Consider the following 16,313-nt stretch of genomic DNA (forward strand, 5'->3'; position numbering starts at 1 on the left):
CAAAGATGGCAACATGGTAGAAGTTCTTAGGGTTATAACCAAAGCCTACGTGATAACCCCGGAGAAATGGAGACAGTGGTTTCGAGGTCTTGCCAAGGAAGTCAGCTGGTCCTGGACCGAGTGGGCCTGTCACAAGACCCAATCCGGTAAACGTTGGTTTGACTCCCTGTCGTGCACCACCTTCGAGTATCTGTTCAATTGGACCATGCTGGAGGGTCTCTTCCAATGTGTCCCTGGGCCCCTTGCTGTGTATCTCAATGACAAGCAGCCCACAACACTTATGGAAGCCTGTCATATTGCCGATTCCTGAGAAACCTACAACAAGTCTCACAGTACATCTCAATGGTGCATAGTGCCGCCTGGGTACCTCTCAGGCTCAACTCGCCCGAAGAACAGACTACCTAGCAAGCCCATGTAAGAAGGTGGGGCACATTGAATCTGAGTGCCGCTACAAGCTGGGCACTAACAAGCAGCCTCCTCCTAGTAGCCAGAACTCCTCTTCATCCACTTCCACTCAGTGGTCTTCACCAACTGTCACCGTAGGTAACTGAGCACCCACAAAGGGCACTTGTCGATCCTGTGGTGCTTTTGGCCACTATAGTGCTGGATATCCAGCTTACCCAAGTCATGTCCTATCCACCAAGTTCATCAACTTGATAAGTACTACATCCTCAATGGCTGGGCCATGGAATATACCTCACCCCCAAGATGCTGGACACTCAGTCCATCTCAGTGGCACCCCTTGATGGCTTTTGCCTGTCAGTGGACCTATCGGTGATGGTAGACACTGCAGCAGACATCATCTTTTTTTTACAGGCCCCAAGTTCCAGCCAGTGCCACTGTTGATGAACAAACTTGATGGAAGATGAAATGGATAGAGGGCCACATGAAATCCATCCCCACAGTCAAGCTCCAGGTGACGACACCTTGGGGCATGCTACCTCACTGCATTGGCGTAGTGAGTGGAATCAGGCCGGGAGTGGAATACTTGATGGGTCGCTACCTCCTCTGGGGAAGCCCTTCCCCAACGCCACTCCATAGCCCCTCTACCTCCACACCAGTCATCGGCTAGTATCACCAACCAAGAGCACAGCCACTTTGACTGGTGTCCCAACAAAAGAAGAATTACCTTCCGTTTGCCGAAGTGGTCAATGGAAGGGGCACACTCTGCACAACTCCAGGCCTAGTCCTCCCTCTTCACAAAAGAATGGCCACCAACAAAGTCTTCCCTCTCCACGAAAGGACTTTAACAGAGAGAGCAGTACCGCTGTCGAGTGTGCAAGGTGACAGGCCACTCCACTATTGGGAGGGCTGCCTTGATAAGCAACGCTTAGCGGACTCTACAAACCAAGCATCTCCGATAGGCTCTGGCCTCCAACTGAGACAGGAATCGTTATCAGCCCAACTCAAGCCATCCACGAGGTATTGCACCTCCGGACCCCTTGTCAGGCATACCTAACCACAATCTCTGCCAGTGCCACTTGTGAGCCCTGATCAGTGCCACGCTCCATCCATCTCAGATGTTGAGCCACAACAAGAGTTGGACCTTGTGCCTGGCCCTACCATGGTGCCAGATCCAGATCGTGACACAGATCCTCCTACCGTGATGATCCAGGAACTCACCAACTGATCCTAGCAACTTGTGAGCCTCCTGCACCCAACACTTATTCCTCACCATTATCTGTCCCCAGAGGATGAACCTGGGTGGATCTTACTGCTACAGTCTCTCTGGGAGACCAGAACTGGGCCTCCCGGATGCAGAGGCTGAGACTCTCTTGCTGCCTCGTTGTTGCAGCAGCCGGAGAGGGAGCTCAGCAGCCTTTAGGGTTACCCTGACTTCATGCCTGATAGCCTTTCTGGCCTTTTCCAGAGTTTGCGCCTCATCACCTCCTAGGACTGTCATAGATAGGCCTTGGGAACCAGAAGAAGAAGAAGAAGGGGCAGACAAGAGCCAGGTATTTGCAAGAGCCACAAGTTCACCCTGGTAGCTGGCGTGATCTCTGCCTTAGGAACACCATAGTAACAACCTAGACCAGATTCAGTAAATAGTAGTAGTAATCTTGTGATTTTAAGTCTTAGTGAAACAAAAGTATGAAATTTTGCACAAGTGCTGTTTTAAAGTTCCTCTATCAGAAAAGGGCGCTGGCCACGCAAAATTTAATATGGCGGCCAAATTCCAAGATGGCGGCCAGTATCGACAGATTTTGGCTAATTTTTCACTAGAATGGCATGTATTTGCTTCTAGCAATATGGTAAAGCTCTTCCATACTATTTCTTGTGAATATTATGTTTCTGTAGCTTCCCAGTACAGTTTACCTTTAAATATGGGGGCTATATGGCTGCTAAGAAAAGGTAGAAACAATAATTATAATGAGAAATAATGCCTGTTCAACAATTATCGTTTTAAGCATGGATCTTGGTTTCTGTGGTTTTAGATCCTAATGAGGCCATCTCTTTCGAATAACTCATCAATTTTGAAGGAAAATTAATAAATGTAAAAGAGTGTATGTCTGCACACAACCAGGGCACACTGGTGACATCACTGCTGTGTAACTCAGCATGGGGGTTCAGTGCCAGCTAATCCAGCTTTACTAATCCTGTAGTCTTAGACTAGTAGTTGTAGTATAGTTTAGTTTAGTGTCCCAAATGCTTTCTAACAGCCCCAGACCAGCTATAGTTAGATAGCCGCACCTGAATAGACAGGATGTGCCAGCGGGAGAGCCGAGCCAAGGGGTATGGGGCTGTACATGATGGTTCATGTACTTACCCGGATGGTGTACAGATCACACGGGACTTAAATGGCACTGATGAATGATCGGGCCAGGTGTAGGAGACCGAACCAGTTGAATCCCATACAGGAATGTGTGCTTTGTTTAAGGTGGTAAAAGGATAACCCTCGGCCTTAATCAAAAGTGAAATCATGGCAGAATGTGATGCCAATCCAATATTGAGCAGTAGAAAACAAACTGAGTTTGTGTTGTCTTTGTCAGAAGGACAAAAGAGGTGAGCACTTGACATCACTCCTCCAAGTCATCATGTCCTAGACCATGATGGGTACACAATGCTGGCAAGGAACATTCCCATGTTCAGTGAAATTAATGAAATGCCACTGATAATGGATCCAGCAAGGCTGATGAAGGTGATGGCATAGAGGCCACTCAGGAAAAAATGCAGCAAAATACCATGTGAACTGTCGCTTGTTGTTTAACAACACTAAACTGGACCGCAAGAAAGCGACAATCCAATGACCAGACCAGCAACACTGAGACTAGTCGTGCAAAACTGCGCCGAACCAGTCATGACAATGAAGTTTGCATTTTCAGAGAAAGTGGCACCTGCATCTGATCTCAGACAGGCTAGTACTAAGGGCCTTGACTTGAAATTGCGTGAATGTGCAGAGATACTTAGTGATGGCAAGCTCCTTTGCTGTTGACTGGTGGGGATGTCATTGCACAGGAGTTTAAGTATCACCATGCCTGTCTTTGTGCCCTCTACAACAGAAAAAGGTCCTACCTGAGGAGCCTTGAGAAAGACCAAGGTAGCACTGAGTCAGAATCAGATGTGTATCCACTAGTTCTGTCAGAACTGATGACATACATTGTTGAAAACAACCTTTGTTCAGATGATCCAGTCACATTTCTGGCTGGCAGATATTTGCCACCTCTACCAACAACGTCTGGAACAATTAGGTGTAGAGTCACCAAGTGTAAATTCCACGAGACTCAAAGACAAACTTCTGGCAGAAATTCCAGAACTTGAGGCTCATAAATCTGGCAGAGATGTATTACTTGCATTTCAAAAGGATGTGGGAAAAGCACTTGCTCAATCATCTGATCTTTCAGAGGCAGTTATCATTGCTAAAGCAGCAAATATTCTCAGAAAGTCTATACTTGATCATCAGTCACGGTTTGATGGCACATTTTCTGAGGCTTGTGTACGAAATTCTGTGCCTCTCTCCTGCTCCAGTTTGTAGGGATGGTTGAGCATGGGGCTGACATCAAGTCACAGTTACGATTTGGAGCATCAAAGTCAGACCAGGCCATTGCACAGCTCATGCAGTTCAACTGCTACTCCTGATACAAAGAGGGAGCAACAACTCATAGACACTCCAAAGACAGAGAAACACCATTCCCAGTCTACATGGGACTCTCAGTCTATGCCAAAACCAGGAAGAGAAACCTGGTTGAAATGCTACATCAGTATGGCCTCAGTATCTTCTTATGACAGAGTACTGGAGGTCTCTGCACAGTTAGGGAGATGCCACAGTTAGCAAATATGTGGAGGAGGGTGTGGTCTGTCCCCAGTAGGATTGAAAAGGGTTGTTCAAGCAGTGAGACCATCGACCACAACCCATCTGCAACTACTGCCACTACCTCCTTCCATGGAACTAGCATTCCATATTTCAGCACCCCAGGAGGAGGCTGAACACATGTCAGAAGTCTCAGCTGAAGTTTGGTCCTGAGAGAGTCATGTTACACTAGAAGACAAAGAACCAAAGACTGATGTCCTCATTGTAGATGGATCAGCTTTGGTCCATGCCTGCCACCAAAGAAAGGAAAGACCTTTGAGGGCATGCACTTTTGACTTCTTGCCTGTGATACAATCCTATAGCAGCAAGTACACATCATCACATCTTGATTTGATGTATACAACATCCAGCCTCAAAGCTGAGACCAGGCTCCAACGTGGTCAGGAGGAACAAGGTGACAGACAAGAACACAAATTCCATCCAACTGGCGCAATTTCCTAAGACACGATGCCAACAAGACAGAGTTGTTCCAGTTCCTGGCAGACAAAGTTGCCCAGATGTCAGCCACAAATGTTGTCATTGCCACGAAAGGGTCTCTGTCCTCAGCACTCATGAGGCTAGTCTTCAGGACTGGAAAAGTGCTCTCATGAGGAAGCTGACACCTGCATCTTTCTCCATGCCAAATATGCCACAGAACATGGAGCCAAGACCATCACGGTTAAAGCAAATGACACAGATGTTCTTGTCGCTGCAGAGCGCTTTCTCCACTCTCCACAATCTAGGGCTAGAGAAGGCAGGGTGGCATTTGGCCAAGGCCAGAGCCTGCGCTGGATTGCTGTGCATGACCCCAGCAACTCTCTGGGCCAGGAGAAGGTGAATGGCATGCTCTTCTTCCATGTTCACAGGCTGTGATACAGTGTCAGCCTTCCGGAGTAAGGGCAAGAAGACCGCCTGGCAGACATGGAACATCTTTCCAGAGGCCTCCACTGTGTTCTCCAAACTGAGTCACTACCTCTCAGAGTGGAAGAGAGTGACCTGAAGGTCCTGGAGAGGTTTGTCATACTTATGTATGAAAGATCCAGCACTGCTGGCACTGTGGATGAGGCTAGACTTGATATGTTTGCCAGAAAACAAAGGGCATATGAGGCCATTCCACCAACCAGGAGCTCTCCTCCAACACACAAGCAAGGCATACCAGGCTGGTTGTGTGTGGGGGCAGGCCACCCAGTGTCAGCCACAGCCAGAGAACCCTGCTGAGTGGGGATGGCAAAAGTCTGGTGAAGCATGGCAAGTCCTCTGACAACCAACTGCCCTTAGCCAAGAGTTGCCAACAGCTTACCAAATGTGGATGCAAAGCAGGCTGTCGGGAAAGGTGCAAGTGCTACAAGTTGGTCTTCCTGCACAGCTCTGTGCACTTGCAAATGTGAAGTCTAGATAAATATTGCCCTCTCTTCAGTAGATAATCTAGCTTGAGCATCCAACGTGTCATGCTATGCCTACCTTCTTATCCTCGAATTTTTCAAAGGTGTAGGTTGAGAGACCTATACATAGATTGGTTGTGTTTAGTCCGTATTTCTCTTCTTTTCTTTTATGGTTACAGTCTTAGACACAATGTTGTATGTGACCATACCATTACTATTTCAGTTGAAAATAGCATATTAGTTAAACTGTCTGATCACATGAATATACCATTAAATAAAAACAGTTGGTCTCTATGTTCTAGCGCTGTGGATAGAAAAAACTTTTATGGCAACCATTTTGTACGCCATCTTGGTTACAATTCATTTAGTAAGGGTTTTCAATAAATGTGTGGTATGGAACATTTTTATAACCTAAAAGTCGAGGTTTAAAAAAAAAAAAACTGGCATATTCCATCCAATAGATGCTCCCAAACCAGTGAATTAACATAGATGGCGGCCATTTTGAAAATAGCCGCCATCTTGGATTTTCAGGTGGCCAGCGCCCTTTCTAAGAGAGCGTAGTCTTAGGAATGTTTGTGCCAAATTTCATGCTTGTTTCACTATCTGAACGATTTTACAGCAATCTGCTGCACTAAAGCTAGGAAGACAATGTAGATTTCTCGCTTGAGAAAGAGTAAAGCGAGAAGAAGCAGGGGTTGTTTTCAAACTAAGATCCCAAACCGATAAAGAGGGATAGGCTTTGCTAGGCCAGACCTTAGATCTACTGTTCCAAAAACCTACTTTTCTTTGACCTATGTACTGGTGAACCTTCATCATTTTCCAGTCGAGACCCATGACCAAGCGCAAAGTAGGCTTGGGGGAAGAGCGTGAAGACAAGTGACCAAAGTTAACCCCACATTGCGGGACTCTGGGCCCAGCTAAAATCACGAACGGACGTGGTCAGGGCTTTCTCTGAGCACTCTTTGTTTCTACCCCCTTTGTGTCCAACACGTGGGGGCAATTGTTATTTCTAACGGACCAAGGAATCTTAATCCAACTGACCATTGCATTATTTAACCCAGCAGTAAGTCAGATTGTGATAATTACTCCCAGTTTTCATTCCTTCAACTGAGTCTCTCATTTTCCTTGTTCAAATTTTCATCTCTTAAGCAGTCCCTAACTAAGAACCCCTAGTAAAGCATATCCCATTTATGAAGTCATATATTAAGTGCATTCGCTGTTGTCTAGTGAAATCACATAACTTACCCTCCATGATGTTGAAAGTACTATTCTTGATATAAGATTTATCCCTTGTGATTAATTAATTATCATTGAGAGCTTCTTTAGTGCAAGATTGTTATCTGGATACTTATTTTCCAAACGTGTGTAATATACCTTGAGCCTGGAAATTCCCTCTTGCTTGGAGAAGAATCTGCATCATCAGTGCCAAGAAGTCACAGTTCAACATTCACTGCATTCATCTGCCTTATAAAAGCAATTGAAGAGGCTTATTAGATCTGTTGCGATCAATTCCATTTAGCACTGGGGTATCTGTCCTGATTAGGACTAATATTTTGAGCTGTTGTTAGCTCCTGTAAATAACCCACTTCCTTTTTTTTTACTTTCGTTGAAACTAGTTTTCAGTAAGTTTACTTAATTAATCCACGTGACTGCATAATAAACTTACACTTTATAATACTAGCTTTCAGCTGGCAACCTAATCCATTTCATTATCTATTCTTTAGAACTTTATTTGGCCTCAATTGGCAAAATTACGTGGGTCTTAGGTAGAGCAAGGCAATACTACTCCAACTAATCAATTATTAAAGTAAATAATCGACCGACCTACATAATTATATATATATATATATATATATATATATATATATATATATATATATATATATATATAATGTTATCTATTTTTGATTTGTTAAACACCTAATTCCTATATATGGGTGTTCCGTTGTTTTAACCACTGACAGTTACCCATTCTTTGAATACACACACATGTTAGTAATTCCACGACAGTTGTAATATTTTAACCACTTGTTTATTAATTGTAAATGATGTAAATATTTTAGTCTAGCATGATTATGGACGAAGTACAGTCCGAAAGCTATATATGGAGACAAAATATAAAAGGAATGATTAATAAGCGGCTATATTTATAATTCTACGAACTATATATGAAGTGTGAGTGACTACAGAACATTGAAAGAACCAATATATATAATATATTAAAGTTATATAGTCATCTGTGTTGTTTGAAACCTCTGTAACCAAATGTGTACGTAAGATCTTTTTTTTTGTATATATAATGATTAGAAAACTGATATGAGACAGCGAAAAACTGGTGAAAAAGTTTTAATTGTTTCTCTTTTAACAGTCAAAGAGCAGAGAGAATGCGATCCATTTGCGAATTTCATGCATTTTGATCGAGTGTAACTGATAATACCTTTCCCATCAGAGCGAGGAATTTACATGGCAGACGAACAAACGTCTCGTATTTTTTCCTATTTTACTTTGGAAAATTCAAAAGAATATCGCACCGCGCATTTTGTATTCCTTTGGAATACGTTGTAATTCATTATATATTTCCTCTCTCATTTTGCATTCTCCTCTGTAATTTCTCCTTCATTTTGATGTTCCTCTGTTCCTCTTTTTTGACGAAAACCATTTCTGTTGTAGTCCATTCCGTTTGAGTGCCTTAATGTATTTTACTTATGGTCATTCCATTTCAGGTTTTAGTGACAGTCATGACATATCACTGAATTTCGTCGTTTCTCTCCTACATTCGCTTCGTTCTTGAACCTTGTTTGATGTGTACTCAATAATGTATCACATAAACTAACTTTGAAGAGTGCATTTTTCGCAGGAAATTTTAGTGCTAAAAAGGTTCGGCTATTTTCTTTCATTTTCTTTTAATTTTGCTAAAATATTTGCTAGAATATTTAACCTGATGAAAGTAAGAGTTCAAGGATGACAAATCAAATTCTACGAAGGAGTTAAACTCGTACTATGTGAAAGGCTTATAACATATCGTACTCAGATTTGTAAAATTTACTTATTATTTTAGAGTCCAAACATTTTACGAATTATAAGAATTTTTGGGCATCGTGTAAACATATGTAGTTTTAATTATAACAAATGCCATTTTTTAAATCAAATATCATAACTGGAACAAATTTATACCGATGGCAAATTGGAAGTGAAATTGCTGTTGCGTAATATATCGATAAATGCAAAATAGAATTAGAATATTTTGGTCGCCCATACATTTTATAGCTTTTTTGGGAGAAATAAATTTGATTCATTTGATGAAAACTATTGCTGATCTGTAATTGAAGTTAATTAAATTTTCCATTACTATATGACGTCATTTATAAAAAGCATGATAAACACAACAGACAAGAAAACCAGTTGTTGAAAATGATTATAACGTGGAAAGTATTTTGATAACTTTTGAATGTTACCATTTGAAATTCTAATTCCAGTTTCATAAGTAAATGAATATAAGTAACCCAAAATGATAATGTGAGGTTCAAACGACGGTAATAAAAAAGATGATCAACAGTAGGAGAAGCTGAAATTAACTCTATGAAACAAAAATAGAATAATCATACATCAGAAAAAAACCTTACTGTTTCCTAAAAGAAGAAAACATGTATTGCTAACATAAAAAAAAATACTGTGAATTGAAATTACTTCTATCTTTTTTTTCTAATTCTCCATTGAGATTATTGATGAACTACTATACCATTCAAAGAGTAGACAGCAAAGAATATAATCTTCACCTTTTTTTTTTCCATATCAGAATTTGGAAGATGCTGTTATCATATAGTAAAAAGTCCTGAAACGTACATCTTAATCCCCTGCTGTCATAAATATTACTTATAAAACCTTGCTGAAGCTGTCAAATAATCAAATTCTAGTTGCAACGAATAACCCATATTTGCACTTTTATTATTAGTTTCACATCTTTTCTAAGACTTACCTAATATTCTATTTAATACCTTGTTAATCTCTATAACCGACTTGATATTTTAAACATCATATGAAGATCCTGGTCTCCAATTAAGGTACAGGTATCTCAGAAAACATCATTTCTTGCAACATTACACATAATTCAAGGAAAGAGTATTTGAATTGACAATAATAGACCAGAATAAAAAAAACTGACTGTATAGTGCACTAGATTTAACCTCCTTCTCCTCAAAAATGGAAAATATTACACAGGGTTGGGGTTGCTTTTTGTGACCCCAGTTTCTCGATATCACGAGGCAAATGTATTAATCACCAAAACTCTCATCCCTTTCAATCCGAGACGCAAAATTAAGTTTATTCTGACACAGTTACAAAAAAGTCTCTACGATCATTTGCAAATTTTCTTAGGATATGCCGCTGAGCTTTCCACTATTTCCATTCGCTCTCAAGCACGTATTCCTTTAGCTCTGACTAACGCCTGGGACTCGTGCTGGAAGTCTCATTATGGTACGATTTGCCGTTCCTGAGACGTGTCCCCTCCTCTAGTTGATTTCAGCTTCTCTACTGGATGGAGTGAAGTTTAGTTATCTATTTATTTATTCATTTATTTATTTATCGATTTATATATTTATTTATATGGCAATTTAATAGAAAAAAATCAGATAAAGCTGATGATTTGTGCTGATAAACGTGAACATGACAAAACACGGCTTGGAGCTTCATGATGGTCAATATGAAAATACTGTTGCAAAAGGCATTTCGATTATATTTGCTAAAACTTGTCATTCCTTGATTGTTTCCTGATTTTCAGCTATATTTATCCTTTATGTTGAATTGCCAGTTTATTTCTTATTATTGACATAATTCATAACCAAGCAGTATAATTCTTAAATATAACACCATATATCTCAAGGTTATTATACATGCACACATATTTATAAATTACATGTATATATATATATATATATATATATATATATATATATATATATATATATATATATATATATATATATATATATATATATATATATATGTGTGTGTGTGTGTGTGTGTGTGTGTGTGTGTGTGCGTGTGTGTATGCGTGTGTTTGTGTGTATGTGGCGGAGTGTGTGCGCGCTTGTATGTGCACGTATGTGCGTGCATGTATGAGAAAGAGAGAGGGAAAGAGGAGAATTCTTGAGAATTATATTCAACAGTTAATGAATCGTTAGATATATTTAGAAGAAAATATCAGTAGTTTTCAGTAATTTCTGTTATTTACTCACTTATAAAAAAGCGAGGAAACAAGCTCCATTTAAATTTACAGTTTCCGTGTCCATTAGAAATGTTTCCTTCGGATTAATAGCCTCACCTCTCGTCTTCAGGAAGTGTCCTCGGGGACTTTAAAGCCACTAAGTCCTCGTGATGGCTCTTAGGAGGAGAGAGACACCTCTCAGTCATATTGTCCAGTTTGCTGTGGAACTTCCAAGCACCTCTGTGTGTATGTGCATATGTGTTTGTATAATGTGTGTGTATAAGAAAGAGATAAAGAAAGAGGAGATTTATTGAGATTTATCTTCATCAGTTACTGAATAGTTTGATCTATTTACAAAAATTAACGATCATAGACTGAAAATCAAAGCCTCTGTTTAAAAAAGAAGAAGTAATTTTTAGAACAAAATAAGGTAATTTTTGGCGAAGATTGGAAATATAATAGCCTATTTCAGTCCATGATAATGGAATTCTAATACTGTGATATCTTCCTGTAAAAGACAGCGCCCGCACACACAAACACACACACACATGCAGACACAAACATTATATATATATATATATATATATATATATATATATATATATATATATATATATATATATATATATATATATATATATATATATATATATATATATATATATATATATATATATATATATATATATATATTTGTTGCATTTTTTAAAGCTGGGGTCTTGCTAGATAATTGCGGTATACTAGGATGATATGCAACTTATCTTAATTACCGCAAAAATCTGGACTCTGGCCTTGGAGACAGCTAAAATTATAAAAAACAAAATACGAGGGCCACTACGCACACAAGGTGATATGCAGATCCACAGTTGGGTATTCCTATCCTGGAATCGAAACACTCACGGTTATTTAACCGAAACTAGCACTGTAATGAAGAAATTGAGAAATTGCATAGAAGATGCCTAGAATGAATTTGATTCCAGTGACTCGAACATCATACGATTGCGTTACACTTCTTGTAAATGCTTAGCAAATTAAACAGCACAAAATATAAAGCAATACAGGTCTCACTGTAATTATATTGCACTATGAAAAGAAAGGAACACAGTTTGAGCAGAATAGGGAACGTGGCTGACAAAAAACCTTAAATCCTGGCACTTTACCTTTCTTTAGGAGCCGAATTAATTCACAACAAAAGTAACTTTGGATACTGCCCGCCACGTGTCGAAAATAGGCAGTTTGATAGAGCAAGGGCCAGAGCTCTGGGTCCCGTGCTGCCACCAAGAATTCTGAGAGCAAGCTCCTCTCTCTAAGGCACTTTATAGCTTTGGAAGTTGTGGCTTTCTCTTCCTAGATGGCGTTGTGATCACTCTGCCCACATGGAGCTGCAAGCAGCATGGTTCCGATTTCAAAATGGCGGAATGAACGTAGTCAGCCCACCAGCTGACCTGCCTTGGGTGACGATTAGCTCTGGTTGGGTCAGCACCTGGAATTAAGGGATTTCCGACAGCACTTTGGACAAGAAAGGGGTCAGGGTTTCCCCCGCCCCGAAAGGCAGTGGTGAGAGGTTTTAGAGGCGAATTTGCTTACAGTCAATCACACTAAATTGAATTTATTGAATTACTTAGTTCTTTTACTTTAAATTAATACATGAAAGGTAGTATAGGAGGGAATATTCTAATAATATATATATATATATATATATATATATATATATATATATATATATATATATATATATATATATATATATATATATATTTATATATATATATATATATATATATATATATATATATATATATATATATATATATATATATATATATATATATATGACTATTTATCACATCACACTGTGATTCATATATAATAAAAGCTACAAACGTCAATTAATTCATTTACTGAAATAATATATTTTCACATATGTTACCGAAGGACGGTGGACTTATTATCAACTAAAAATCCCTTCGGTAACATATATAAAAAATATATTATTTCCGAGGTAGAGTGAATTGATATTAAAGGACGTTTGTAGTTTTTTCTGATTGTATATATATATATATATATATATATATATATATATATAATTATATATATATATATATATATATATATAAACATACATATATATATATATATATATATATATATATATATATATATATATATATATATATATATATATATATATATAGTTTGATGAAGTATGACTAAGATTTCTTTAATTACATTAGTGTAAATTACAGCCTTGCTCACTTGGCTCAAACTATACAATAATAAAAATAAAGTGGTGTCAGGATTAAATTACAGGGATCATGAAGTAGCCACGTGGTGACACTTAAACATGGTTTTATTTACACTATGGACAGTGCTTTAGATACGAAGTTTCAAGGTAATGCTATAGAGTTAAGTACATACACTGGTATTCAATACTGGGGCATACAAATCTTCTTGGGGGCCTTCGTGGGCTAACTGATGGAGGCGCAGCCTTAGCGGAAAACAGAGTCGTCACAACACAGCACCAAAACTCACTCCTGCAGAAGGGGACAATTTGGATTAAATAACAATACATGCACGATTCCAATAAGTAGTTATTCGGCTTTGGCTGGCTGAGGGCCGAAGGATGGATAAGATCAGATTAATTTTATGTCACTCTAGCGTTCGCCAGAAGGGCAGTCTGAGATAATTTAGTGACCTGAATAGAAATTATATGCGATGCAAGACTTTATAGCCAAGTGCTACGTGAGTGCAAGTAAGTGCCAATAAGGGGATATGGGAGGATTGATTAATGCACAGACGCAGAATCTCAAAGGGGCACGTGGGGTGATGATTGGGGAACAAAGAAATAAAGGGAAGTAGAAATCCCACTCTGCCAGGTCTTACCTTAGGAGCTTGATATATATATATATATATATATATATATATATATATATATATATATATATATATATATATATATATATATATATATATATATACACATACACAGGTTACTATATATATATATATATATATATATATATATATATATATATATATATATATATATATATATATATATATATATATATATATATATATATATATATATATATATATATATATATATATATATATATATATATATATATATATATATATATATATATTCTGAGAGCAGTCCGGGTTGGCTCTAAACGTTACAGTGCCGTATCATCCATCAAAACCTTCGGGAAGCATACATCACATACGCATGCTGTTAATTATTCCGCCCTAACATAGGTAAGCACTGAAGGTCAGAGGAGGTCACAGGAGACATCCGTACAGTATGGCAACTAGTCGTGAAAGGTGGTCCCATCTCGTTCGCTCAGCAGCCTCTCTCTGGTTTGGCGGGTTGCCTCGGCCGTTACTTAGCTCAGTTGCCACCTACTTCGGCTTCGACCTGAAATGTAGGATCTCAGCGGCAGAATTGGGATGGAAGTGAAAAAGACACGAGGCAAAATGGGTCAAATATGGCACAAGCGCACTCCACTCAGAGTGGGCACGAGTTCAAAACAATTTAATTGAAAAGTGATGTGAAATTGCAATTAAATGTGCAGTAGCAATGGCTGTTACTATACATTATATATATATATATATATATATATATATATATATATATATATATATATATATATATATATATATATATATATATATATATATATATATATAGCACATCAGGTAAGGGGGTGACAAAGTGAAGGTCGTTCATCAGTAGGTCATGCATATATTGTGCCGACGCGTTTCGGAACGACATTGTTACATTCTCAAGGCTAAAAGAAAGAAAAAAAATGTGCAATTAAAAAATACATGGAATATAACATTTTTTCTTTCAGAGTCTCAACATATTATAGGCATCAGAAATTATACTAAAGTATGTAAAGCCTATATCGAATACTCTGACTTCATTAAGCAGTTATTGCCCAAGTTAAACTCGCACACCTCCTCTGCACAACTGTATCTGGCTTGGGTCGGTTTCTTCGTTGTTTCTCTCCTTTTCTGGTCATTCAGTCTCTAACTTTTGTCTAACAGGTGTGTTTACTAAAAAAAATGTATTTTCCAAGTATTTTTAAATTGTACATTTTTTTCTTTCTTTTAGCCTTGAGAATGTAACAATATCGTTACAAAACGCGTCGGCGTAATAAATGTATGACCTGTTAATGAACGACCTTCACTTCGTCACCTCTTACCTGATATGTTCTGTGGTCCGGCTGCACCAATATCTCCTTTCTTATATATATATATATTTATATATATATATATATATATATATATATATATATATATATATATATATATATATATATGTATATATATATATATATATATATATATATATATATATATATATATATATATATATATATATATATATATATATATATATATATATAATAGTATAAATATATATTTATGTATATACTGTATATATATATATATAGAACACATTACCACAGGTGAAAAATAAGAATCGGGGTGTAGGTCCTGACCAGGTTTTCGACTTTACAAGCCATTGACGAAGGACTGATACAGAGGGTGAAGTGACAACTATATATACTACAAGAACAGTACTGACGAACATACACAATAGTTAGAGGCTCCATATCCCTATTCAGGCCGGTGTCGAGGTAGGAGTTTAAAACTCATTTGGCTAAAAATCAGGTAGACTCTCACATTGTGATAAACAGACCATATGGCACCTCAGATCCAACTGACAGGTGTCATGGAGGAGGGAGTTTGGAAACTCATTAACATTACTACCCTCGTACTGTGTTTACGGCGTTGATAACAGAGTTTTCATATATCTCTACTGCCTACCTTAAAGTTTAAACAATTTACAAATTTCTTTTTGATATTAAAGGATCAAGTTTATACATCCCTTGACTGATATTCATATTATGGTTGTAACTTTCTTTTTATGAAGCTAGATTCAATGATGTTCCTTTCCAGTGCATTATTAGAATATACAAAATTTTGCCCCTTCCCAGTTGATAGCATGATTGTTCTCACTAACATGTACAAATATACCACTGTTCCTTGTGCATAAGGGCATTTCTTATGTTGTTCAATTCTTTTTTTAATTTGTGGTTTTAATATAAAAGTTGTCACAAGACTTACACGGAATTTTATATACACATCCTTTAATATTGTCTGGGAGTTCTTGATAAGTACATTTTTTTCATTGTTGTATTGTTCTTAATTGACATTATACAGTAAAATTCTTAAGAAGATGAGGGATATCTTTCATACTATTATTATAAGGCAGAACAAGCAAATTTTTTCTTTATGGGTTCTTTCTGGTTTTGATACATAGTCTTTTTGACTTCAAATGCACTGTTTAATACACTATCAGGATATTTCATTTTTTTGCAAGCAATCCTAATCTTATCTATTTCATCATCAATATATTCAGGCTATA

The sequence above is a fragment of the Macrobrachium rosenbergii genome, chromosome 7 (genome assembly GCF_040412425.1).
Source record: "Macrobrachium rosenbergii isolate ZJJX-2024 chromosome 7, ASM4041242v1, whole genome shotgun sequence".
NCBI classification, from domain to species: Eukaryota; Metazoa; Arthropoda; class Malacostraca; order Decapoda; family Palaemonidae; genus Macrobrachium; species Macrobrachium rosenbergii.